This window comes from Ovis canadensis, chromosome 16 (genome assembly GCF_042477335.2).
Source record: "Ovis canadensis isolate MfBH-ARS-UI-01 breed Bighorn chromosome 16, ARS-UI_OviCan_v2, whole genome shotgun sequence".
Lineage (NCBI taxonomy): Eukaryota > Metazoa > Chordata > Mammalia > Artiodactyla > Bovidae > Ovis > Ovis canadensis.
In genome coordinates, this window is record NC_091260.1 from 35,146,235 (window position 1) to 35,173,583 (window position 27,349).

General features: G+C 38.5%; 1 protein-coding gene across 4 annotated transcripts in view; it reads right to left on the reverse strand.

Annotated features, from left to right (window-relative positions):
• GPBP1 (GC-rich promoter binding protein 1) overlaps positions 1-17,566 on the reverse strand; it is a 70,997-nt gene extending 53,431 nt beyond the window's left edge. For 2 of the 4 annotated variants that reach the window (XM_069556496.1, XM_069556494.1), the window contains exons 1-2: positions 16,720-17,566; positions 14,594-15,536 (exon numbers count right to left, since the gene is read on the reverse strand). The gene's annotated coding sequence lies outside the window, so the exon portion shown is untranslated. Of the gene's footprint in view, positions 1-14,579; positions 15,537-16,719 lie in introns of all 4 variants that reach the window. The other 2 variants (XM_069556497.1, XM_069556495.1) reach the window with 1 other exon arrangement.
• Positions 17,567-27,349: the final 9,783 nt, after the last annotated feature.

The following is a 27,349-nucleotide window of genomic DNA, read 5'->3' on the forward strand; positions in this document are numbered from 1 at the left end:
CTATTCTATTAAACAACTAAGGTTCCCATAAAGAAATATCTGACGTATTTGTTTTCTGTATAACAAAAATGAAATCTAGGGAGTCAAAACTCCAAACCAACACTCTAAAAGAACATCCTTCAAAAGAACACATACTCGTACAGAATGAATGAAGAACTGGATGGAGAACACCAGAGAGGGAGGGAAGAATTCATGTCCTGTTCAGAGAATAATGGGCCTGATAATTTGCATTTCAAAGGCAAATCAATTTTCTAAAATTAGGAAATAATAAATTAAACATTAAATATGTAGTTCCTCAATTACAGAATAAATGGCTTTTTAACTCCTTTTTTATTTAACATAACCCAACTTTAAAAGTCACAGTGACTTTAAGGCACCATAACATTAATATGTGAACAGAAAGAAACCTCAGTGAAAGAAAGAAAAGTCCACATAGACAACACATACAGAAATTTAGTATAAGAGGAAGTCTGGACAACTCTCCTACTTCAAAGTTTACTCAAAATAATCAAACAGATTAACGATTTAAAGGAGAAAAAAGTCAAAGTCATTACAGAAAAAGTAAATTTTTATTTATCTCAGAAAAGGGAAGGAAGGCCTTTCTAAGTATGACACAAAAGAAGAGACTAAAACATATTTACATATAAACTCAAAAAGCATTCTATTTGATGAAAATCACAATGTCAAACATCATTATACTGGGGGAGGGCAGGGAATACTTGTCACACAAAGCATATATAAAGGTCTTTTACCTTCATACACAAACGTTCCTATAAATCAACAGAAAAAGAACTCATAGAAAAGAGAGAAAAATGAGAAAAGGATATAAAGAGTTCACAGAAAAAGATCTTATATATAAAATTTTCATTCTCAGGAGTTTCCTCATGGTCTACTGGTATTAATATGGAATAATCTTCCAAGATAATTCCTTAAGTAAAAAAGGTTAGATAGCAAGATGGAGGGATTTTCCCTAGTGGTCCAATGGTTAAGAATCCATCTTGCAATGCAGGAGACACAGGTGCAACCCCTGGTCTAGGAACTAGGATCCCACATGCTGCAGCACAACTAAACGCGCACACCACAATGAAACCCAACTCAGACCAAAAAAAAAAAAAAGAGCAAAGTGGACATCATATTACTACTTGTATTAAAAAGAAAAATATCATGTGCTTATATATCCATAAGATCTCTAGAAAAATTCATAGAAAACAGTTTCTTCAGACAAGAACTATAGCTGGACAAAAGGAGGTGACTTTTCTATTAAAAAAAAAAAAAAAACCGTGTACTATTTGTAATTTGCACTAGGTGCATGTATTCAAAATAATTTTAAATACTCTTAAGTCTGACTCAGCTTTACCAATTCTTGACTCCTCAAACACTTTAACATAATCCATCTTTAATTTAAAGATCTGGGGAATTCCCTGGCGGTCTAGTGGTTAGGACTCTGCTTCCACTGAGGGCAATCTCAGGGAACCAAGACCCCTCAGGCCACACAACATGGCTAAAAGTAAAAAAATTAAAGTAAGTTTTTAGAAAACAATTCAGGGAACTTTTTAAAGGAACTAAATGGTTATGAAGACAAAATATGCTATATTCACACGCACACACTATTTGTTAGGCAATCTGCTTAGGATTTTACAAGTATTATCTCATTTAGTTCTCACTATCCCCAGGAGACTGATACTATCTTTTCTTCAAACAACAGGTTTTTAGATGTGAAATACATTTTGAAATTCCCAGGGTCACAGTACTAATCAGTGGTAGCTCAAATTCTTAATCTCTATACACACCCTCAGTTCAGTTCAGTCGCTCAGTCGTGTCCGACTCTTTGCGACCCCGTGAATCGCAGCACACCAGACCTCCCTGTCCATCACCAACTCCTGAAGTTCACTCAAACTCACGTCCATCGACTCGGTGAAGCCATCCAGCCATCTCATCCTGTCATCCCCTTCTCCTCCTGCCCCCAATCCCTCCCAGCATCAGGGTCTTTTCCAATGAGTCAACTCTTTGCATGAGGTGGCCAAAGTACTGGAACTTCAGCTCCAGCATCATTCCTTCCAAAGAACATCCAGGACTGTTCTCCTTCAGAATGGACTGGTTGGATGTCCTTGCAGTCCAAGGGACTCTCAAGAGTCTTCTCCAACACGACAGTTCAAAAGCATCAGTTCAGCGCTCAGCCTTCTTCACAGACCAACTCTAGCATCCATACATGACTACTGGAAAAACCATAGCCTTGACTAGATGGACCTTTGTTGGCAAAGTAATGTCTCTACTTTTCAATATGCTATCTAGGTTGGTCATAACTTTCCTTCCAAGGAGTAAGCGTTTTAATTTCATGGCTGCAATCACCAACTGCAGTGATTTTGGAGCCCCAAAAAATAAAGTCTGACACTGTTTCCACTGTTTCCCCATCTATTTCCCATCAAGTGATGGGACCAGATGCTATGATCTTCATTTTCTGAATGTTGAGCTTTAAGCCAACTTTTTCACTCTGCTCTGTCACTTTCATCAAGAGACTTTTGAGTTCCTCTTCACTTTCTGCCATAAGGGTGGTGTCATCTGCATATCTGAGGTTATTGATATTTTTCCTGGCAATCTTGATTCCAGCTTGTGCTTCTTCCAGCCCAGCGTTTCTCATGATGTACTCTGCATATAAAGTTAAATAAGCAGGGTGACAATATACAGCCTTGACATACTCCTTTTCCTATTTGGAACCACTACACATACTGTAAATAACCCAGGGTACATTAGGTAGAGACCATGTGTTATATAAAATATTAGCTTTAACTTTAACAAGTAGGTAAGTCAGCCTCTATTTTTTGAGTTTTAAGTTTCTGCCTTACCTGTCAGGCTCCATCTTGAGTTTATAGCTTTATATCCACAAGAGTCACAACTTGCTTTCCACTAACCCAGCCAACTTTATCTTCAAATAAGACTCGTTCTCTCATCAAATTCAATCCTTGGAAGGCCCTAATTTAAAGTACTAAGGTGAAAACATTTTTACTCACTTTTCCCCATTTCCACAAAGTGCCTATAAAAGGAACTCATTTTAGATGTAGATCAAAGAGTACATAATGTGAAAATCTAAACTATGAGTTAAAAAAAAACCTAAGGCAACTAAGCTTGCATAGGAAAAGTCCTTAAGACATCTTGATAATCAAGTAGTTTTCAACCTAGCTAGTGTTCATGAAGCAATGCTTTCATTACTCACCTAATGATACCTGCTACAGCAGCCTTAAGTTTACCATCCTACCAGAGTTTTATTAAATAAGCCCCCTTGGAAGGGATCTAAAAGATTCAAAGCCAAAACTAAACTGAGAAAATCTGCAATACCATAAATAATTAAAGCTCTATGGACATAAATCTGCATTTGCCATCTCTGAGAAGGAAACGTAAAAGGATTATGTTTCCTCCTTAAAGACATCAGTTAATATAAATGAATTGTCATGGCCTTCCTGATTTCTGAAAATGAGCCTAAAATCAACCACCCACATATTTCAAGGTCACTCCTTGAAATGTAAAGTGTTGTATCTTTTTAAGCCTGAGAGGCCAATTCCACTGAATTTCAATCCCTCTGACTGAACATTTCAAAACTATGGAAATTTTTTAAAAGGCCAGGGTTATAATAAAAAGAAGTCTTTATCAAGCAGTCCCTTCAGAAAGGTTACAGCAAACCCAAAGTTAGCCTTGAATCTAGCAAACAGACTAGAAGTTCATGAAACAGTTATTTAAGTCTAGGCACATAAAGAACTTTGCTGGTGGCTCAGACCATAAAGAATCTGCCTGCAATGCAGGAGACCTGAGTTTGATTCATCGGTCCAGAAGATCCCCTGGAGAAGGAAATGGCAACCCACTCTGGTATTCTTGCCTGGAGAATTCCAGGGACAGAGTAGCCTGGTGGGCTATATATAGTCCATAGGGTTGCAGAGTCAGACACCACTAAGCAACTAACACTTACTCTCAAGCAGATAAAACCGCTTCTAAATGGTCAGACAACAAAGAAATTCACCTGCAAATAATCCCCTAACAAATTTTACCTAGCCCCCAGGCAGTTAAACAGAAGTTCTACAATAAAATACCGAGGGTGGTGGTGCAGGTGGGGGATGGATTACATTATCTAAGATGTCTTTGCGCTACATTAACACACAGAGCATATAACAATAAACAAATGAGACAAGGTACCTGTCCTCAAAAGTTTATGCAATAAAGATAGGTGAGAGGAGATAATTAAGACTGATCTGAATGTAATACAGTAACGAAATCAAAGGTTATATGAAGGGGGTTGTCCACTTCACACAGAATTAGAAAGGCATTCAGAATGTAACATATGAGCCAAAACTGAGCTAAAAAAGGAAAAAGAGATGGAGCATAAAGGCCCAAAGGCAGGAAGGAAAATGCCTGGTGTATTTGAGGAAAAAAACGGCGGAAAGTCAATGGTCTAGGATGACAGTAACCAATGTTGCAGAGAAAAAGAAGGGACAAAGAAGTTGCTTGTAGGCTACAGAGTCTGCATGTTATTCTTAGGTCCAATGACAAGACCATGCTCTGGGAATAATGAACTATAAGAATGGAAGAATGACACAATTATAAAGTTACAAGGCTACAACAAGTAGTTCAAGTAAGAGAAAATCAGGGCGTAACAGTGGAGCAGAAATGGATATATCTGGGAGAAAAAAGAGACTTACTAATTGACTAGATGGGAGGAAAAGAAATCAAAATGAGACTTGACTAGTCTGAATAGGCGGATACGGTATCCATTTATTGAGCAATAGAAGCAGAGACAAAGAGGCTGGGAAAGACTCAAAGACAAGTTCAGTTTTGGATATGTTAAATTTGTAAATGAAATAAAGAAGTCAAGGTCGGTTAAATTACAAGCCTAGAATATGGGGAGGCGGCCTGGACTGGAGATTTAAATTTGCGATCTTTTGCATTAAGATGCCATTTAAAAATATGGTACCATATTGCAAATTAAGCAATTACCTCAGAAGAGTGTAACCACTATGGTTCAACAATTTTAAACAGGTCATAAATGCAATCTAAATATACCTGGTTTCTGCTCAGTTCCCTACTTTCCCTTATCGAAAATCTCCCTCCTGGCTGATCACATGATCCTCAAATGCTACTAGCTATATGGCCCAGCCATAACACTACTACTACTACTGCTGCCATCATTTTACAATTTCAAAGCATTTAACATTCATTATTTCACTTGATTGTAATGATAACTTTGCGAAGCAGGGAAAAAAACTAGTTTTACCTGAGCAGAAAATAAAGTCTTAAAAAGGCTGGCCTGGCCAACATTAAATAGCTATTATTCACTAGATGATATGAAATCAGCATTCAAATTTAAGGACTGTGTTTACTCTATATTCACAGAACTTCAGAGAAGACAAACTACATGAGTTTAGAAATCTTATATTATTACCTGGTTTGCTACTAAATGCCCAGCACCAATCAAAGTACAGGCTACTAAATGCCCAGCACCAATCAAAGTACAGGCACATAACAGACAAACATCTACCAGGCAATAAATATCTCTAGCACACACTAATACTCAAGAAATAAAAATCCCAGATCCACTGTTGAGCCAATATTTTACCATAAATAAGATGATATGCCTGTATCTTACTTTCTCATTTGCAACATAAAAATGCTGTCATTTATTTTTCAAGTACGCTTATGTATAAATTAGATAATATCTAACATTGCAAGCCATTCAAAAAACAATTGCTCCATGAATTCAAGATGGTATTATTGTCCAAGAGGTCATATTTCATATCCCCACAAAAACAATTTCCCCTTTTAATCCAAATTTCCTATAAAAGATGTCAATCAGGTTTTAAAATAAAGCAGAAAGAAAAAGTCAAAAGCTACCATTTGTATTTATCAACTACTGCTTTGTGGAACTGACATATATCAAAGAAACCACAAATAGTTCCACACATAAGGTCAACTGACATTCAACAGAGGTATTTCCATCAACATCATTCAGTGGGAAACAAAATCTTTTTAACAAACAATTAGGAGAGTAGGACATCTATATTTATAAAAGAAAGAAATGAACCTCAACGCTTTCACATGCAAAAAAAAAAAACTCACTCCAAATGGTTCACAGATATAAAAACATAAACTACAAAACTTTCAGAAGAAAGCTAAAAATCAGGAGAAAATCCTATGAATTCGGGTTAAGTAAAAATTTATTATGACACAAAAAAGCACAAATCATGAAAGAAAAATAACCAATTTTACTACAAGTTTTAAAATGTCTGATCTCCAAAACACAGTTAAGAAAATGAAGACAAACCAGAGATGGGAGAAATTTGCAAAATACATGATCTAATATACTTATAGCCAAAATAAAGAACTCTAACAATAAAACAAGCTAATCTTTTAATGGATCAAAGACTTGAATAGACACTTCACCAAAGCACATTAAAAGATGCTTATCATGTCACTACACTGTATGATAGCTTTAATGTTGACTAACTGCCCACTCAACTACCCTAGCAGTAAATACTGTTAAAGGAAAAATTAATCAACTTGAGGAACTTTTCCTCCTTAAAGGACAAGAGTATTTTTATTAGATCATCTGCTTCTTTTTAAGAAGGGCAAATAACCTGTAGAGTATGGTCTGGAAATTAGGGGGCAGAGAAGAGGGTATCTGATCATACTTATGCTATTATATATTCAAACACATTATCATAAATGTCTATTTTCTTATTACAGATGTATAACACTGTGATCTTACTATATTCATAGGCTATTTTATTGCAGGATAGTATGGAGCACTTTAAAAAGCATCTGTCACAAACAGTTAGGAATCTGACAGAATTCTATACCACTACTCTAGAGCAGTGCTGTCCAATATGGCAGCTAGTGGCCATAGGCTGTAATTTAAACAAAAATTAAACAAATCTTAAAATTCAAATCCACATCTCCATAATGACATATTAAGTCTTGAAGTGTTAGTCGCTCAGTCGTGCCCAACTCTTTGCAACCCCATGGACTGCAGCCCACCAGGCTTCTCTGTCCATTCGATTTTCCAGACAAGGATTACTGGAGTGGGTTGCCATTTCCTTCTCCAATGACATATAGCTAGTGATTATTATACTGAAAGAATAGACACAGAGTCTTACACCTTTTCACAAAGTTTTGTTGGATAGCACTGCTTAAGACCTACTACTTAGAACCTTGGAATGCTAAGGAAGCTAAACGTAACAGAAGAATGTAAATAATCCAAATTATGGTTCCCTCACTGAGAAGCTTGCATAAATTATTTAATTTCAGACTGACTTTCTTAAACCACTGAATGGAAATACCATTTATTTTACATGATAACTGGGGAAAACACTTTCTAAATTAAATTGCTATATAAACATTAGTAATGAGGTGATTCTAAAGGAAAATATTCCTGAAAAATAACTTATGTGAGCATTTCATTAACAAGTCACAACTGTATCACATTAAGGAAAATAAAATTTAGTTGCTGGTTAAGAATAAAGTTTCTAAATTCCTGAAATAGAACAGAATTTGACTTTCTTCCTACTGTCATCCTAAAACTAACTATAAGCCATAATGGTTGGGAGTTCTGGGTTCTGGATGCAGAATGTATGGATTCAGAAATCCCACTTACTGGCTGTGTAACCTCAATAAGCAATTTAAAACCTCTGACTCTCATTTCTATAAAATGAGAATAGAACCTTCCCACAAGCTGTACCTATGAGGATCAAATTAGTTAACACAGTTAAAAAGCTTTGAATACTGCTTGAAACACGGTAAGCATTAACATGGATTAACCCACTCATTATGGTAGATGTTGATATCAAAAATAAAGAACTCCTATAACTCAACAACAAAAACAATCTGGTTTAAAAATGGGCCAAAGGCTTGAATAGGTGTTTCTCCAAAGCATACAAATGACCAATAAGCACACCAGACATCACTTATCACATTACTAATCATTAGGGAAATCCAAGCCAAAACCATAACAATACCACTTCACAACCATTGGCACACAATACACAGAAAACAACAAATGCTAAGAAAAATTTGAGGAAATTGGGACCCCTGTGCATTGCTGGTAGAAATAAGAAACGGTGCAGCCACTATGGAAAACAATATGGTGGTTCCTCAATTAAAAACAGAATTACCGTATGATCAGCAGTTCCACTTCTGGGTATCTATCCAAAAGAACTGAAAGCAAAGATGCAGACAAATATTTGTACTTCCATGTTCACACAGCATTATTTACAACAGTCAAAAGGTGGAAACAACCCAAATGTCCATTAACAGACAAATGGAGAAACAAAATGTGGTACATATACATATAAAGGATTATTTATTGTGTCTTAAAAAAAAGGGTATTCTGATTGACCCAAAGTACAACATGGATGAACCTCAAAGATGTTCAAAGGAAATAAGCCTTTGGATAAATCTGCATGATTCCACTTATATGAGGTACCTGACTTCCCTGGTGGCTCATACAGTTAAGCGTCTGTCTACAATGCGGGAGACCCGGGTTCAATCTCGGGGTCGGGAAGATCTCCTGGAGAAGGAAATGGCAATCCACTCCAGTACTACTGCCTGGAAAATCCCATGGACAGAGGAGCCTGGTAGGCTACATGTAGTCCAGGGGGTTGCAAAAATTCAGACACGACTGAGCGACTTCACTTCACTTCAAAGTAGTTAAGTTCATAGAAACATAAGGAGAGTGGTGATTTCCAAGGGTTGGGAGGAGCAAGGAATAGTTATGGCTTAATGGCTACAGAGGTTCAGTTTTACAAAATGAAAAGCTCTGGACGTGAGTGCTGGTAATGACTGCGTAACAACATCAATGTACCGAAATGCCACACAACTATACACCTAAAAATAACTGAAATGCTGAATTTCATGTTATGCGTATTTTGCCACAAATCATTCATTAGAACCAAAAAGTCTACTGTATTATAAACATATCTAATTTCCTTGAAGATATCCTTCAAAATATTTAAGAAGTGTTTCAAGGAGTACAATATCAATAGGTAAGAGGTACCCAGAGTAGTCAAATTCATAGAAAATACAACAGTGCTTGCCAGGGGCTTGGGAGAAGGGAAAATGGAGAGTTAATGGGTAGCATTTCAATTTGAGAAGATAAAACCACGTTCTGGAGATGGATGGTGGTGATAACTGCACAATGTGAAGGTACTCAAGGTCACTGAACTGTACACTCAAAAATGGCTAAAATGGTAGATTTTATGTTTATTTTACCATAATAGAAAAGTTCCTCATTACACGGATTGGGAGATGAGTGCAAAGGGGGCCGAAGATTTTACTTCTCTATGTCATACAGTGGCTAAAAAGGCAGAAAAGACTTTATATCTGCTAAACTGATACAAATTTAGAGTCTATTTTCTTCTCTAAACTTAAAACAACCTATTTGTGGGGGTGAAGACTTTATTTAACTAATTATATTGAAAACGTGTGGGTGTCCTCGGTCACTCAGTAATGTCCAACTCTTTGCAGGCCTTGGACTGCAGAATTCTTGGTTCATGGAATTTTCCAGGCAAGAATGCTGGAGTGGACCGCCATTTCCTACTCCAGGGGAATCTTCTCAACCCAGGGATCAACCAACCCACCTCCGCCTCTTGCATTGGCAGGCAGATTTCTTTACCACTGAGCCTCCTGGAAGCCCCCATATTGACAACAACAGGTTATAAAGAATTACCCCCTAGTTTTTTTAACTATGTCCACAAAATCTTTTGACAAAAGGTGGAGCCCAACTTCTCACTCCTTGACTATGGGCTAGACTTAACAGCTTGCTTCTAATGAAAAGAATGTGGCAAAAGTGACTTCTGAGACTAGGTCATAAAAGGCACTACACACTTCTACTACCTTTCTTCTCAGATCACTTCCTCTGGAAATGCAGCTGCCATGCAAACAGCTGAAGATCTACATATGCTAAGGAAATTGAGCCCTCTAGACAACAGCCAGCAGCAACCTGCTAGCCCAAAGAAAACACCTTCTTAGAAGGAGATCCTGTAGGCACAAGTCAAGCCTTCAAATGACAGCAACCTTTGAGATTTTTATGAAAGACAAAAGAAGCCAGAACCACTCAGCTAAACTGCTACCAAATTTCTGACCCACAGAAAATCCATGTGTAATAGTATTCTTGTAACTCCCCTGTTTAAAGAATACACAGTTTTAAGCAAAAAAAAAAAAAAAAAAAGTTTTGCCACTAGAAAAAAAAAAAAACAAGAACATACAGTTGACCCTTAAACAACATAGTCATTGGAACTGTGCAGGCCCACTTACATGTGGATTTTTATCAATATTAAATACTAGACTACTACACTATCCAAAACTGGTTGAATCTGTGCATGCAAAACTGCAGATACTAAGAAACCTCAGATATAGACATTTGGCCTACTATATGCAAATCTTCCAATTCAAAGGTAGGTGCCTATAAGACCCGTGTCATTCAAGAGTCAACTGTGTTATTTATGTTCACTGAAAGCTAACTTGTTTTTACTAGTATACATACATACGTAAAGATAAAAAATGACAATTTTTCAGTTGAGTAATTTTCTAAAGGTATCTGCGAGGTGCAACCAAAACAATCCGTTTAACTAGAATTTTTAACTTCTAAATACGGTTTTAAAAATACATAACCTGGAAACTGCCAATTAACGGGTAGGAAATGAAGATGAAAACAATGCACTGCCCAAGTTGTGAACAGAAAGAGGACTAAAGAAACTGGGGCTTCCCTGGTGGTCCAGTGGTCCACCTGCCAATGCACGGGACATGGGTTTGGGTTTGATCCCTGGCCTGGGAGGATCCCACATGCCTCACAGCAGGAGCGCAGCTACTGAACCAGTGCTCTGGAGTCCAAGCAACACAACCAGAAAAAATCTGCACACAGCAACTAAGACCAGCACAGCCAAAAATAAATAAATAAAAATTTTTAAAAGAAACTGAGTATCATCTCTTATATAAAAAGATGCAGAAAACAGCAATTACTTTAAGATACAGCACAAAAGCTTGTAAATATTCTGCTGGGTGGGGCAGCTAACAAAAGGGGGAAAGCAGGCAGGTAAAACTGAAAAGGAGATCCAATCATAAAAGGTCTTATCAGTAATTATAACATTTTGTGTCTCATGATCCTGCTGTTGAAACTGCTCTCCAAAAAAATACATGGAAGCACCTTCAAATACATCTATTTCAGAGACTTCTCAAATCAGTCTCCCATCCACATAGCCAAAAAGAATTCAAGTTAGGAGTCCCTCACACATGAAACATTAAAAGAGGGGAGGACATAAGATAACCTCTCTCTGCAACTTGCTCTTTCCGAAATATTCCAAAGATATGAGCTGAAAGGCTGCTAAAGTAACAAAACCAAGAACTGTAATTTAGGGAGATTTCTCTGGCCACAAGAAAAGACTTTGTAGAGACGTACACTCAACTAAGGACCTCCTTGGTGGCTCAGACTGTAAAAAATCTGCCTGCAATGGGGGGAACCTGGATTCGACCCCTAGGTTGGGAAGATTCTCTGGAAGAGGGCATGGCAACCCATTCCAGTATTCTTGCCTGGATAATCCCCAAGGACAAAGGAGCCTTGTGGGCTAGAGTCCATGGGTTTGAAAACAGTCAGACACAACTGAGCAACTAAGCACACACACACAAACTCAACTAAAGTAGGGTATTTCCTTAGCCAAAGATCAAGCTAGGACGATAGATTAAACTGGAAATGAGGAGGAAAGCGTGACTAGGATGCAGGTAATGCCATTAACAGAAACAAGAGACAGAAATAATTTCAGAGACCATAATATTAGTTTAACATGTAAAATATATTAAACAGAATTTTAAAATGTAACATATACAATAAAGCTTTACCTATATATTACATCTCACAATTAACAAAAAAGCCTTCACAAACATTATTTCCATCATTTTTATGAAAAAAGTAAAGCCAAAAGAGGTTAAGTAAATATGTGCGTGCATGCTAAGTCACTTCAGTCATGTCTGACTCTTTACAACTCAAAGGATTATAGCCTGCCAGGCTCCTCTGTCCATGGGATTCTCCAGGCAAGAACACTGGAGTGGACTGTCATGCCCTCCTCTAGGGAATCTTTCCTGTCTAGGAATCGAACCCCCATCTCTTAGGTCTCCTGCACTGACAGGAAGGTTCTTTACCACTAGCATCACCTGGGAAGCCCTCAAGTAAATATGCAAGTCACGAAGACCCTTTTCTAATATTCCAAATCCTAGACCAAAAATCTCCTAACTCCCCAAAACTACCCTTTTCCTACATCACTACCCCTAACTGGATCTAAATTATCTAAACGGTTTTATTAAAAAGTGGTTGCGTCAAAGACAATTAGATAATCTGGCCTGTTTAGGTTCTATCCTCAGTTGTAATTTTACTTTCAGATTAAAGGTTCCCATCCTTATTCCCTTCCCTTGTTGAATTTTATTTTCTTCTCTCTTCTGTTCATTTCATAATCTGAAACCATACTTTAATTTTTAGCTAACCAAAGTTAGCACTCAAATAGCTACTAACAAATAGTAAAACAGTGGTTTTTCTTCTTTTAGCTGGTCTCCAAGCTCCACTAGTAATCATTATTAACCAAAGAAAAGCAGTAAATGAGAAGAAAAAAATATCAGTGATAATGTTCAAACTGAACTAATAAACGTAAAATCCACATGAAGACAGTATTAAACATAGCTAGTGATTAAGTTTGGGTCTCTCTAGTTCGACTTGGAGACTTGGTCAAGATTCCTACATCAGTCTCAGTCTCCCTAAAGTTTTTAATTTCTCACCTATACAACTAATAGTTTTCTCTACGATATACTACTATGTACCACACAATCATTATCTATAAATGATAATCATTTTAATTGTTATTTTAGACCTATATATTGTTCAGGCACAGAAGTGGGGAAAAAAGAGAGAGGTATTTTGGGGGGGTGGGGAGAACCCAGCCATTATTTCAATTACTCTGGTACTGTATATTTCAATGCCAGGAAAATAATGAAATATTTATGCAAACACTCAAGTTGAATAAAGCTGCCCTTGAACAACAACTGTAAGCAAATATTACTATTCAAGGATTAAAGTTAATTGTTAAAAACCCTGGTCACTAGAGTCATCTTTATCCTGATACTACTGCTTGGAGCAACAGGAGAAATTTAAAGAAAAATAATCACAAACAGTAAATCTTATGTGGTTCTTTTCTATAAAAAAAGGCCATTCAGTTCCAGTTCAAATTCCTAATCACATTCAAAATGCATGTTCTTAGATAAATACCTTGAAAACCCACTAAGTTTAAGGAATATATAAAATACAGGCTCTCTGAAGCAAAGAAAATGGCAGAAGGGGGGTTGTTCTCATCACAGGTTTATATAAATCAAGGTGGAAACTCAATTAGAAGTACTACACAAAGCTCTGAGAGAGAACACAAGAAATATCCTATCCTTTTCTGACAGATTTATTTAACTCTAATCTCAATTTTGTATCAGAAAATAAAATACCCCGTATGTTTAAATACCTACCATCTTTTGGACTCTCCTACCTCTCCTGCTTTAAGGGAGCTAACAGGATTCAACAGCATAACAACAACAAAACAATAAATGAGCCAGATGACCAGTTATTAGGCTATCCTGGCAAAGTGTGCAAATATTACGGTATTTTTTAATCTGAGATAATTAAGTGAAAAAAAAATAACACTCTTAACTTTAGCTACATTCGTCTGTTAATATAAACTGCTTCAAAAATAAATTTTAGTCAATTTTTTAAAAACAAACACTTCTACTGAATGCCTATGACTCACTAAAAAAAAATGCAGTAACAAATCATAATACCAGTCAATCCTCAAATAAACAATTAAAAGATAATACTCTTTTGTCAAAGGATTTTTATTACAGCAATTAATATTGACAACCTTTTTTTTAAACCAAGATTTCTTTATAACTTAAGGCAACATTACCTTCTGGAGGCAGAAAATGTATACTCTTTTTTTTTTTTTTTTAAGTTAAAGGTTCTTAGTGTACCTTCTCTTCCTCTCAGTTTCTATTCCTAGTAATGACTTTTTGAAACTTTCTGGAACTTAACGAACAATCTGAAATACAAAGCCACTTCAAATTTTGTTTCAAAAAATTTCTATAATGGATAGGAATTGTTATCCCTTAAAACAATTTACTTCATGAAAGACCAGATTAAAAGTCAAGCCCTGTAATTTGTTTAAACAACTACCTAATTCTACACTGAACACTAAACTGCATTCAGAATGTAATCTAAACTCATATTTAGGCAGTAAAGTGGCTATTTGTTGAGTTTTTTCCTACCTTTCTATTAATCCATAAAGCCATACTGACCGTATGGATTTGTCTATTTCAGAAGCACAAAAACTTCAAATGTGAAGAGTTTCATCTGAAATATTCTTAACAATTCTTTCTGCAGTTCAATTTATCTAACAGTTCTTTTCAGACTGCCCAGGAAACTGAAGCCAAAGAATCTTACTGCAAGAAACTGAAAGGCTTCCAAAGAATAACATAGAATAAAGTTGACTCATTACAGTTTACAAATGAACATTTGATTTGCTCACCATGTAGTACTTACAAATTCCAACAGGACTGCACAGGAAGGTGTTGGCTTTGTCTCTGTAATCTTTATGTTTTCCAGTTTGTTTTTTTATTTTGTATCCTCTGAAATAATATCCAAGTTCTTTGAAGACACTTAACCTATGGCTATTTGACATAGAGTTACTTCAGTCAGCTACCCATACTTCTGTTTTAAAGTTTTCATATGGCTATCGCCAGAATTAGCCAAGTTCCTTGGATTTTAAGATTTTAAAGTCTTCTTTATTATTCCATGTACTTGTCACTGTTATCCACTCCAGATGAAATAATCCAATTTATGAGTCAAAAAGAAAAAACAAAATTTCACATCTGAAGAGCATTCCTAAACATCAGCATAAACAAGAGACACAGCTATCTCAATACTACCATGCTGCTGTGAAACTGCCACATCTTAAATTTCCACGTAAATAAAAGATAAAAGCAAAAAAACTCTGTATTCATTCAATGTCTTCATTTAGAAAAGCTGTCCCATTGTGACATGAAAAGGACTGAGATCAAAAATTCCTAAAACTTTTAATAAAGGTAAAAATAAACTGCCATGAAACTTCAGCAATATTTAAACAGTAATTCGAAACTGCCGAAACTACTCAGTACACAAATCAAACATATCTTACAGTTTTGGCTGAAGAACAGAGGGGAGGGGTTGGGGGGAGGCAAAAATACCACCAGCTGAAACACTTTAAACCAGTTATATAATCCGTTTGAACCAAAATACTGAAGAAATGCCTGGATCTCTTTTTAAGTAGCTTGCAGAATTGTTCACTACTATCAATTCACTTCAGAGATGATTCTTGCCAATTTTAATAAACTTCTGGGATGAAATTATCCAAAAACATTGTAATTCCAAAATGGCCACTTGAAATATCCGGGGCCTTTTACACAAAACCTAGAAGATGATCTTCATATCTGAGTAATTCAATCACCTGTAAAAGTTATAAAAAAATTTAAATTACACACTGAATTTTAATTTTGAACTAAAAATTAATCCCCATCCTCAACAGTCAACCTCTGGAGAGAAATGCAGTTCCGCACCCAAAGAAGGTCTACTGTATGAAAAGGACTTCAAAATATGTTGAGGGGGAGAAAAATCGGTGGGAGATGGTATTATGGAAGACAAGTGCTGATTCCAACTGGGAAGGGTGTGCGGATGTAAGGTAGAGGGATTATATAAGCAAACCTTCTTATACTTTGAGTAAATGTTACAACGAGCAAACAATCTTCTAAGGGATCTTCCGTATTTTCTATTCAAATCTACCAAAAGAAAACGCAAAGACAGGTGTGCTGCCACCGAGCATTACTAAATGCAACTTAAGCGAATGAGGGATATAAAGAGAGAGACGCTCCCTCCAAATCAGAATGTCCAAAGGAAAGGGGCACATTTTCCCCATTCAGAGTAGGAAGGTAAGTGGCCGGGAAGTGAGACAAGAACATTCCTTAAATTCGCCCGAGGGTGAGACTTACCCGGCAGCCACGAGATGTGAGGGTTCCCATTTCCTTGAATTAAGAAAACAGGTTTCTTTCAACACTGAGGGGGTGGAAGGTACTGAGCCCTTCTCGTATACCACGTTAAGAGTGCTTTTCTCCCCAACCAGACCGAGTCCCCTCAGACCTACAGGACTCAGAGGGGCAAGGCTGCGCTCGCCTCGGTCCACAGCCACGGACCTGGAGAGGCGGGCTGAGCGGGTGCGCGGAGAAACAACCAAAGGCCACAACTCGGCCTCGACTCTCTCAACCCTCCGACAGCGGCAGCGGTGCAAAAGGAGGCGGGCGCCTGCGAGAGGCCGGAGCGAGGAAGACCGAGCACGAAAGGCGTCGGACCCATTCCCAGCCTCCGCCAAACAACACCCCCCCTCAACCCGCCCGAGCCACCCACCCCCTCCCACAACCGCCACCTCCGCTCCACCCGGACCAAGTCAATACCTAGAGGGGCCTCGCCGCGCCGTCCTTCCCTCTCTGTCCTCGCTCTCCCGCCACCCTCCCCCCGTCCTCGGGCAGCTTCACACCTCACGCCGCCAACGCCGCTCCCGACCCCTCAAACCTCAACGCCGACACGGGTACCCCCTCCCATCCCTAGACCCTGGCGCCGAGCGCAGAGAACGCTATTACCTTCTGCCACACCAGAGGTGCCCCTGGCCTTGGGGTGCCGCTGCGCTCGATCCCGGGAGGAGGTTTTCGGTACTTTGAATAATCCCCTTTTGCCGCTTTTCCCTCCCCCACAACCAGTCTCAGTCCCAAAATGGCGCCGACCCGATCCGCAATGTTCTGGGCCAAGTCTCGCGAGATCGTGGAAGGTGGCGAGGCGGGGAAGAAACTAAAGGGGCTGAGGAGAAGGGAGGGGAAAGGCGGGGCGAGGAGGAGGAGGAGGGAGATAGGGTGTGGAAGAAGCGGTGCGAACGAACCTACTGGGCGGGGCAGCAGGAGGAGCGTCTCCGCCAGAGAACCTTCTGGCCTAAGCAACCGCTCACGCCCCGGCCAAAGAAGCCCCGCCCTCTACGTCGAGCGGCTGGGGGAGGGGAAGAGGGCGTGGTTATGCCGAGGGGAGGGACTTCGAGGAGGTCCCGGAGGCAGGGGCGCGCGGGGGGCGGTGGCTCCGCGCGGTGACGTCAGGAGCAGCTGGAGTCGGGGATTACCCCCTGCTGCTGACGTGAGGATGGTGAACAATCGGGAACGTTCGGTGGAAGGGGGAATTCCCCGCTGCTCCCTGAGGAGCCCCTCCTCCCGCCCTTCCCCCCATCCGCGGCCGCCCCGGAGCCTGGGATGGTGGGGCTGCGGGAGGGCGAGAGGGGAACGATGATTCGGAAGGCGGCTGCGCCGGCTCGAGTGGCTCGCGCCGCGGCGTCTACCCTGGCTGGATGTTCTGAGGAGCCGCGGCGGGCGCGATGCGCCAGATACCTCGCTCAGGCCTGGGAGTCTGAGAGATCACATGCTCGCCGGTACACAGCCTTGCGCGGGCGGAAGCCGGCGGAGTTGGCGCAGGACTAATCCGGCGCCGTGAAGCAGTGGATCCACTGTCGTTTGCAAACACGAGAGTGTCGGACATAAATAATATACGCGAGGCCAGTGACAGGAGACGAGACACGCTGGTTGGGAACGAAGCCCATATTCTCAGGGATAAAAGTGGCTACTGGATATAACCGTGCTAATTATCGTTTTTCTCTTTATTATATTAAATCTACAGCACGGTAGGATTATTTCAGCAGTGTCTCGGTCCCTCACAGCTCGTAAGATTCGTTATAAAGAATTTTGTAGGCGTTTTCTAATCTCGATACCTTTTTGCCTTGAAACTGAAACGTTGAAACCTGTGAAATCAGCCTTTCAAGGGGTATCACAAAGTAGGAAAAGTAACCGTATTTCTTTAGGAAATATGTGGGGGAAGGGTGTCTTAACGAGCGAAAAACCAGAGAAGAAAAAATTCTTGGCTCTTCGCCCTCCTCCAAGCCATGAAGATTTCATACACGGAAACTTTATGGTTCTTTTATGTGCATTATGGGGTTCATAGTTTAATGAACTGCTTCTAAAAGCTACCTGAAAGAATGTTTGAATATAAACTCACCAAAAATTACACCTCCCAATCTTTTCGTTTTCGTAGGAGAGATGGACACTTGGCAATTAATAATGCCTCGCTGAGTGCAAAGAAATGAGAATTAACACTTGCTGGATTCCTTGTCTGTGCCAAGTACTTAATTCTTATACTAGTCTCTGAAGTGGTGGTGTTTTCGTCCTTTTGCAGATAAGGAAACTGGTTAAGGTTACACAACATAGAATGTGGGTGCCACCACTTGGCTATACCAGACTTTAACGCAAATGTGTTTGGGTCTTAATTCACGTTCTTTACACCACACCACATTGCTTCTATAGAAATAACACGTATTGGGACAAGACCTGCTGCTGCTTCTATTTCTAAGAATGGTGTCAATTCAACAAACAAAAGAAAATATTGACGCTTTGAAAACACGAATTGTACCTTTCATATGGCAAAAGATATAAAGCTGAAAACCCAATAGTGAATGGAGAAAGAGTTGTAACATGGATGACGAAAGTGTTAATATTTATATACAGTTGGTTAGTATCCGAAGTATCTAATAATGTTTAATTTACATAATAAATACATTAGGAGCTCTTACAAATTATTAAGGAACAGGCAACCATACTCTTAAAAGGTCAAAGTACATGAAGAAGTACTTCATGTATGTGTCAGTAATTATATGAAAAGATGTTCTACCTCACTAAAAATCAGAAAAAATGAAAATAAAACTAACAGTGACATACTGTACTACATTTCACCTAGCAGACTGGCAAAGATTTAAAAAGAATAAAAACTAGATGAAGGTATAAGGAATAGGCATTTATGTATCAACAGCTATTCTACATCTGAGAATTTTTATTAGTAAAATAATAGGAAAGGTGTCCAACAATTTATAAAGATATCCATTGATAAATTGCTTATCATTACAACAGCCATTTAAAATGATGATATACTTCTTTGTAAAAAATGATAACATGAAAAGATGTTCAGAGCAGACATTACTGAAAAGTCAGTTACAGGACTGTCCATTTTCTGTCACCTAGAAAAACTTTACATCAAAAGATTAAGTCTGACTGAATAGATATCAAAATGTTACCAATGTTTATTTCCAGGTAGAGAATCTTTATACTTGTTAAGGGGCTGTGTTACTTTTCTAATCATTAAAAAACAAGCTAACTGAAAAAAAATACAAGAATCTGTCTTCAACCAGTAATATGGTTTCCATTATTTTATTCATTTAGTGAAATGTAAACAAAGGACTTATCACATAATAGATTATTTTAATTTATTAGTTAGCATAACATTATAATAGTTAGAAAAATGCTTTTTTAACCAAGCACTGTATAAGAAATAAGGGCTTCCCAGGTAACTCAGTGGTAAAGAATCTGCCTGCCTATGCAGGAGATGAAAGTGATCCTTGGGTAAGGAAGATTACCCTGGAGTAGGAAATTTTAACCCATTCTAATACTCTTCCCTGAAAAATTCAATGGACAGAGAGCCTGCCAGGATACAGTCCATGGCATTGCAAAGAGTTGGACACAACTGAGCATGCACATACACTTCACTTTATATAAGAAATAGTGATAAATTTGACAACTCTTTCAGTGATTTTATAAATATTAGTCATAAAGAGATTAAGTAACTTCCTTCAAAATAATGTTAGCTCGAGTATACATGATATGTAAATGAAGGTATTCATTTCCAACTTATATGTAACAGTGAAAACCAGAAAACCTAACTGTCTGCCAACCAAGTGTGTGTGAGTGGTCAACTCTATGCGACCCCAGTGCTCAGTGGTGTCCAACTCTTTGCGACCCCAGCGACTGTAGCCTACCAGGCTCCTTTGTTCATGGGATTTTCTAGGCAAGAATATTGGAGCTGGTTGCCATTTCCTACTTCAGGGTATCTTCCCAACTCGGGGATGAACCTGCCTGCAGGTTGCATCTCCTGCACTGGCAGAACGATTCTTTACTACTGTGCCACCTGGGAAGCCCCTACCAGCCAAGTACTGGTTAAAAAATTAATGTGCATCCATATAGTAGAATATAGCTGTTAAGAATAAGGTAGGCCAATATATGCAAAGATATTCAATATGTTAAGAGGTAAAAGTATGTGACAAAACAATATATACATATAGCATCAGAATCTTTTTTAAAGTATGTATATTTATATAGCAATAATGAAAGAATAACTTTACTATTCATTAGATCAAGATTTTTTTGTTTTATTCACTTCTGTGCTATTTGAATATACTATTTTATAATAATTTGATGTTTAAAACTTAATTGCCAAAAATCTAAAGCAGTTGGGAAGCAAAATATTTCTGTAGGAAACCTTGAATCTTTCCAAACTATATCCAGTGTTCCTTTTCTGTGTTCCCATTATGCAATCCTGTGTTCATATCTATGATTACCCATTTTTACCTCTACCTTGATCCTCGAAAGTGTCTAGGAAATTCCTTATCATCCCTCTACATGTAATTACAATTGCTGATTTCCTTACTTGTCTCTACCACGGAACTCAAAGGTCCCTGAAAGCAGCAATTATGTTTTTCATATTTATTCATAGCAACTAGTATAGTTTTGGCCACAGCATAAATATTTGTTAACTGCATGACTTCCCCGCCTTATTCTTTGTTTTTGCCACATACTATTATACTTGTGGGCTTCCCTTATAGCTAATTTGGTAAAGAATCTGCCTGCAATGCAGAAGATGCGGATTAAGTCCCTGCGTTGGGAAGATCCTCTGGAGAAGGAAATTATAACCCACTCCAGTATTCTTTCCTGGAGAATCCCATGGACAGAGGAGCCTTGCAGGCTACAGTCCACGGGGTCACTAGAGTTGGACACGACATAGCGTCTAAACCACAACAATAAGTTTTTAAGTACAAAAGTTGTACATGCAGAACGTTTGACAGATACAGAAGAGTATAAAGAAATAAAAATTACCTGTAGTCCACGACCCAGAAATAATGGCTCTTAAGCTTTATTAATGTATTCTTTTCAAGGACTTGTTCTTAGTATGTCTTTGTATCATCGTATATGTAAAGCTAACCTTTATATCCCTTTTTTATTCCATATGTTCAAAACTTCCCACACTTAAAAAATTCTTTTGTCTATGGTTCATTTTAAGGATTAGCATAACATTTGATATCTAGTCTTTATGATCTGTTTATTTTAACACAATAAGGATGGCCATTATTTTTGAGCCACTTTTCTAACCTACCTTTCCCTAGAAAAGGTTCCTGCTCCTGTTAAGTTTCACTCAATTCATGATTATAAATTTAAATTTACCATGTATTTTCTCCTTTTGATGAGTTTTTCAGTTGTGACAGTGTTAGTCACTCAGTCGTGTCCAACCTTTTGCTATCCCATGGACTATAGCCTGCCAGGCTCCTCTATCCATGGAACTCTCCAGGCAAGAATACTGGAGTGGGTAGCCATTTCCTCCTCCAGGGGATCTTCCTGACCCAGGGATCGAACCCAGGTCCGGCAGATTCTTTGTCTGCTGCTGCTGCTGCTGCTACTAAGTCGCTTCTGTTGTGTCCGACTCTGTGCGACCCCATAGACAACAGCCCACTAGGCTCCTCTGTCCCTGGGATTCTCCAGGCAAGAATACTGGAGTGGGTTGCCGTTTCTGAGCATAGAACTAATTGCTGGAGAACTGACCACTTACTCCTTACTCAAAGCATATATGTGAATTGACAAATATTCTCTGGGCTCCAGTTATGGGTTGGCCCAGTTTTGCTAATTGGCACTTCCACATCTGTATTCCTCTCTTTGTTCTAGGAGATATGAAGGAACACCATTAGCATGGGCACAATTGTCAACAAAATTTTTAAATGTTCTCTCCAATATGTGACTTTCAAAACACAGACTCTTCTTGCATGGTATCTATAATTTTAAAGCTATAGCATGTAAATGTATGTAAATCACTGATGATAAAGTGAAGAAAACACTTTATAGAGTTTTTAAAAGTCTTGGAATCTATTTCAATATGTTCCTCTGTGATCTCTGAAAATGAAATATAAGGAGCCCTGGAGATACAATAGCCACCATCACCTGCACCTTGTTACTGACTGAGTGACTTGAGAGAAACTGAGTCAAGAGCTGGGCTATTCTGCTACCTCTTGACTCTAGGCACAATAAATATGTGGGAAACTGCTTAGGAACATTCTCCATGATGGAATTTCCCTGGTGTTTTTCCTCTTAGGTTTCCAAGTTCATCTTGGGGTAGCTCCATCCTCTTTTGGCTCTGAATATTCATTCAGTGAAAGGAAATCCATCACATACTTTAGAAGGTTTACTGAATCAATAGCTTCCCAGGAAAAATGAGTGGCAACACCACCCCCCTACCCCACCCCACCCCAGCAAATAATTCTACTTAAATGCATTAATGCCACTTGTAACACTAAGTCTAATTGCCTAATACACATACAGGGATACAGACTGGAGGCTAAATGGCCTGGTCAAAAGTCAGTAAAACAGATCTGGAAGTAAAACTAAAGATTTCTCATTTAAGTTTCAGAATTAAGTAATACTGCTAAGTCAATTCAGTCGTGTCCGACTCTGTGCGACCCCATGGACAGCAGCCTACCAGGCTCCTCTGTCTCTGGGATTCTCCAGGCAAGAACACTGGAGTGGGTTGCCATTTCCTTCTGCAATGCATGAAAGTGAAAAGTGAGAGGGAAGTCTCTCAGTCATGTCCGACTCTTTTCGACCCTACCAGGCTCCTCCGTCCATGGGAGTTTCCAGGCAAGAGTACTAGATCACTTCAACTTTGCTAAGACTAGAAGCTGTGCTCAAACTAACCAGCTTTTAAAACAAAATCATAGGAATTAATATGGTAATAGTTTATGTTGTCAGAGCATCTTTTATATTTTCACCCTTATCTTCCTTTTTGATTATGAAAATGATACAAGTTTATTCTAAAATCAAACAATACAAAAGTATATAAATTGAACAACCATGTCCTCCTATATAACACAGAGAACGATGTTCAATATCTTGTGCTCAGTCAGTCAGGCGTGTCCGACTCTTTGTTGTAGCCCATCAGGCTCCTCTGTCCATGGGATTCTCCAGGCAAGAATATGGAGCCAGTTGCTATTTCCTCCTCCAGGGGATCTTCTCCACCCAGGGATCAAAGCTGAGTCTCCTGCATAATAAACTGTAATGGAAAAAAATCCAAAAATACATATACGTACCAACTGAATCACTTTGCTATGTACCAAAAACTTTAAAAAACTGAAAATCAACCATACTTCAAAAAAACATTAAAAAATTTTAAAAACCTAATGGAGATAAAAGACATTCATGGAGGACTTCCTAAGCATCCGTCTTCTGCATAGATGGCTCAATGTATCTTAGGTTAAGGATCGTTCTGAGAACCTAATGATGATAATGTACACTATCCCTGGGGGAAAAAGCACATTTCTACATACATGCAAAAGGTATCTGCTGTGTCAGAGGGTGCACAGTCAGTCCCCCATAGCCCAGCTGACAAAGCTCTAGGTGAGTCAGGGGGGTCTCTAACCAAGAATCTCAGTCCTACTTATAGACATAGAAAACAAACTTGTAATTACCAAAGGGGAAAAGACAGGGGAGGGATAAATTAGGAGTTTGAAATTAACATATGCACCCTACTATATATAAAGCATATAAGCAATAAGGACCTACTGCATGGTACAAGGAACTATATTCAATATCTTATAATAACCTATAATGGAAAAGAATCTGAAAAAGAACAGATATACACATGTGTATAACTGAATCACTTTGCTGCATACTTGAAACTAACACAACATTGTAAATCAGCTATACTTTAGTAAAAAGTTGTTTGTTTTGAAAAAATATATATAAATGAGAAGATCCTACTATACCTCCAGAATGAAGCTTTTGTGAACAGTTATGATCCTTGTAGATTTTTTCTTATTCATGTATGTATCCTATCCATATATATATTTTAATAAAATTGGTCTATACACATTATTCTGCAACTCGTTTTTTAAACTTAGTAATATATGGTCATCTTTCTTTGTCAGTTGCACTTAGTGCTAACTTAAGAATTGTATAATAATCCTTTGGAAGAATTTACCTTATTTAACCAGTATCTTATAGAAGAACATTTAGATTGTATCTAATTTTTTCTTCTATTAAACTGTATAGTGATAAATGTTTCTGAATTTAGAGTGTGTGTCTGGAGAGGAAGGAGAGAGAAGTGTTGGAAAATTAAGGTAATATGCCAGAGGGTGACTCATAGAGCCAAAGATGGTAGTTTAAAAGGACGATTTGGCAAAATAACATTATTTATTGAGCATTTAAAATGAACCAGGTCCTGGCTACTTATGATCCATGCTGCCATTTTTCTTTAATAGTGTTACTATTTTTACTTTAATAGACTCAGATTCATCTGGATTCCACATAGTAGTGGAAAGATCATGGACTTTGAAATTAGGCAGACCTGGACTTGAATACTAGCTCAATTCAATTCAGATTTAATTATATTTGGCACTGTTGGACATCTGTTGAGGATACAGAAATGATTAAGGCACAATCAGTGCTCCAGATTCTCATAACCTGAGGGGTAAAGCTGACCTAATATCTATTTTGTTCACTACAGTATCCTCCAGTGCCTGAAACAGTGCTAGCAATAGTAACCACTCAATATTTATCAAATGAATGGATCTCAAGACTTTGTGCCAAGTGTTATGCTAGAGGCATGCAGAGTGCTGTGAGGTGGCTTTCCAAGAAGAAACCTTTAAAAAACTGAGTCTGATGAGTTGAACATAATTCTAGGAGGGAAGGGCCTTCAAGTTAGAATCTGTTGCAGAGTCAGAGGTACACAGATGAAAATAAGCCAGAGCAATAGGGTTACAAAGAGTTAGATACGACTGAGGGACTAACACACATACACACAAACACACGCAAGTCATTTTCAAAGATGCAAATGAAGTGACTGCCACCACACAGACTGCTAGGAACCATGAGGGAGAACAGGAGAAAAACACGGGAGAACAAATCCCAAGGGCCTTGACTCTGTGCTAGGGAGATTAGGTGTTTATCCCGAAGGCTTTGGAGAGTCTTTAAGTAAGAAAGAAACATGTTGGATTCATGCTTTACAAAGAGCCTCCTTGTGATCCTCTGAAGAAGAGATTAGGAAAATGAAAGTCCACGAAGAGAAAAGCTAAAATGCTATGGCAGTCACCCAGGTGAAAGACAATGATGTCTCGAGATTGCTGCGGCCAGTTTCTCCTACACCCGGTAATTCTCCTCCGTGATCCTTCTGTACATCACAACTGTGTAAATGGTCGTCACACAAACTTCCTTTTGGCTGGAACACAGGTGATCTCCCACTTTCTGCCAGTTCTCACAAGGTTTCAAGTTTCAACTTAAATATCATTTCCTTAGGTAGTCATCCCTGAACTCCTTGTTCCCCTTGTACTCATCCTTATAGCACTGATCATAACTATGAAGTTATTTTTATGGTTATTCATTTGATATATACCTGGCCCAGTGGACTCGAGATTTCTTGAGGAATTGAGTGAGTGGAGTAGGTGAATGGAGAGGGGAAGATTCGAACAGATTCAAGGGTGGATGCAGAAAATGTTATGTTAAATGTTTGTGAAGATTGGCAAGTAAAAACTAGTTTCTAATTTGGTCATCTGCGTTGATGCTGGTGGCATTTTCTGAGTTATGAAATCAAGGCACAGAAACAAATTAGGTGGAAGATGGGAATCCCAATTCAGATTGGGACTTACTGTGAATTTGAATCTCAGATCACAAACTCCAGTGGACAGCAATAAGAACTCAGCTAGCTTTCCATAAAATTCCCTATATCCCAGTTAATTTCAGGATCTCCCGTGCTGATTCCAATGATAACTAAGGCTACTGATTTTCTCAGTAATAACTATGCTGCTGCACTCTTGGGAGTTATTTTGCATCTGTTTTATTTGTGTCTCTTCTTTTTTTTTTTTTTTTCTAATTTTCTCTCTTTCCAAGCCATAAAGTCACTAAAACAAAGTTGTCATAGCTGTTTGACATCTCTATCAAGATTCCAACACAAAAGTAAATTAGAGCATGAGTAATCTTGATTGGAACTAGAGATGATTTCTGATAAAAAATTTACTAAATATTGGAATTAATAACAGGATTTTTTTTAAGAAATTGCCATCTTTTAAGTGTCAAACTTGAAAGAAGTTTAAAGTGGAGACCCATAAAAAAATACTAATGGAAGAGTAGGGGCTGGGCAGTACTTCTTTCCTTTGAAAACTTCTAGAATATCTGTTTCGAAAGAGGCCCACTCTGTGTAGTATGATTTGGGACCGACCCCACCCCTCAGTTACAGGTATAATGCTGGATCCTATCCCTGACTAATCGGAATACTGTCTCCATGGCTACAGTGCTGATTTGAGGCACCTCTCTCAAGCTAGACTCATCAGAACCTACTCTGAGACTTTTCTACAGGAACTATCAAGAAAACATTCTCTTTCTATTAGGGTTACTAAAAACGGAGGGAGGGCAAATTTCCAGTGCAGAAACTCTGGAATTCTTACCCTGCCCACTATGTGGCTCTTAGAGGTAAACATAGTTAGAACCCTAATGTCCTCTCAGTCCTTAGATCTAGTCCTACCTGAAATAATGACCATCCCTGGACTTTATAGTAATGCAAACAAATTTTCTTTATTGCTTTACTAGTTTGTGTTACATTTCTGTCACTTTCAGTTTAGGAGTGTCTATGAATTTAGGGTCTTTGTCCTGTAGGCTGGCTGATACTATGCAATGCTTTCTTTCATCCGTGATATCCAAAGTCAGTTGTGAAAGACCTTCAGTTTCTGGTAAAGGAACTGGCCATCTGAAACAGCCAATGGGGTAAGTGTAACAATTCCGGTGTTTTTCTCCCTTTTGTGTCAACACTGTGGCTAGCCCAAAGAAGAATCAAATTCACTTATCCTATCTATAAATAAGTTTCCCTTTAAAGCAGGATTTCTTTTGTGGAAAATAAATTGAAAAGGAAACAATTTATCCTATCCAATTTCCCTCTATTAGCCAGGGCAGACACTCTTTTCACTTCCACAGAATGAAAGGGGCATCTGAGAAAGACTCTGGGAAGTCTCCCTACAGTTAGCATTCTTTTCTACTGTAAAGAATGGATTCAGCCAGACTTCTGGCGTGTAAAATGAATAGGTGAAGGAAGGCAGTCACTTTAAGGGGA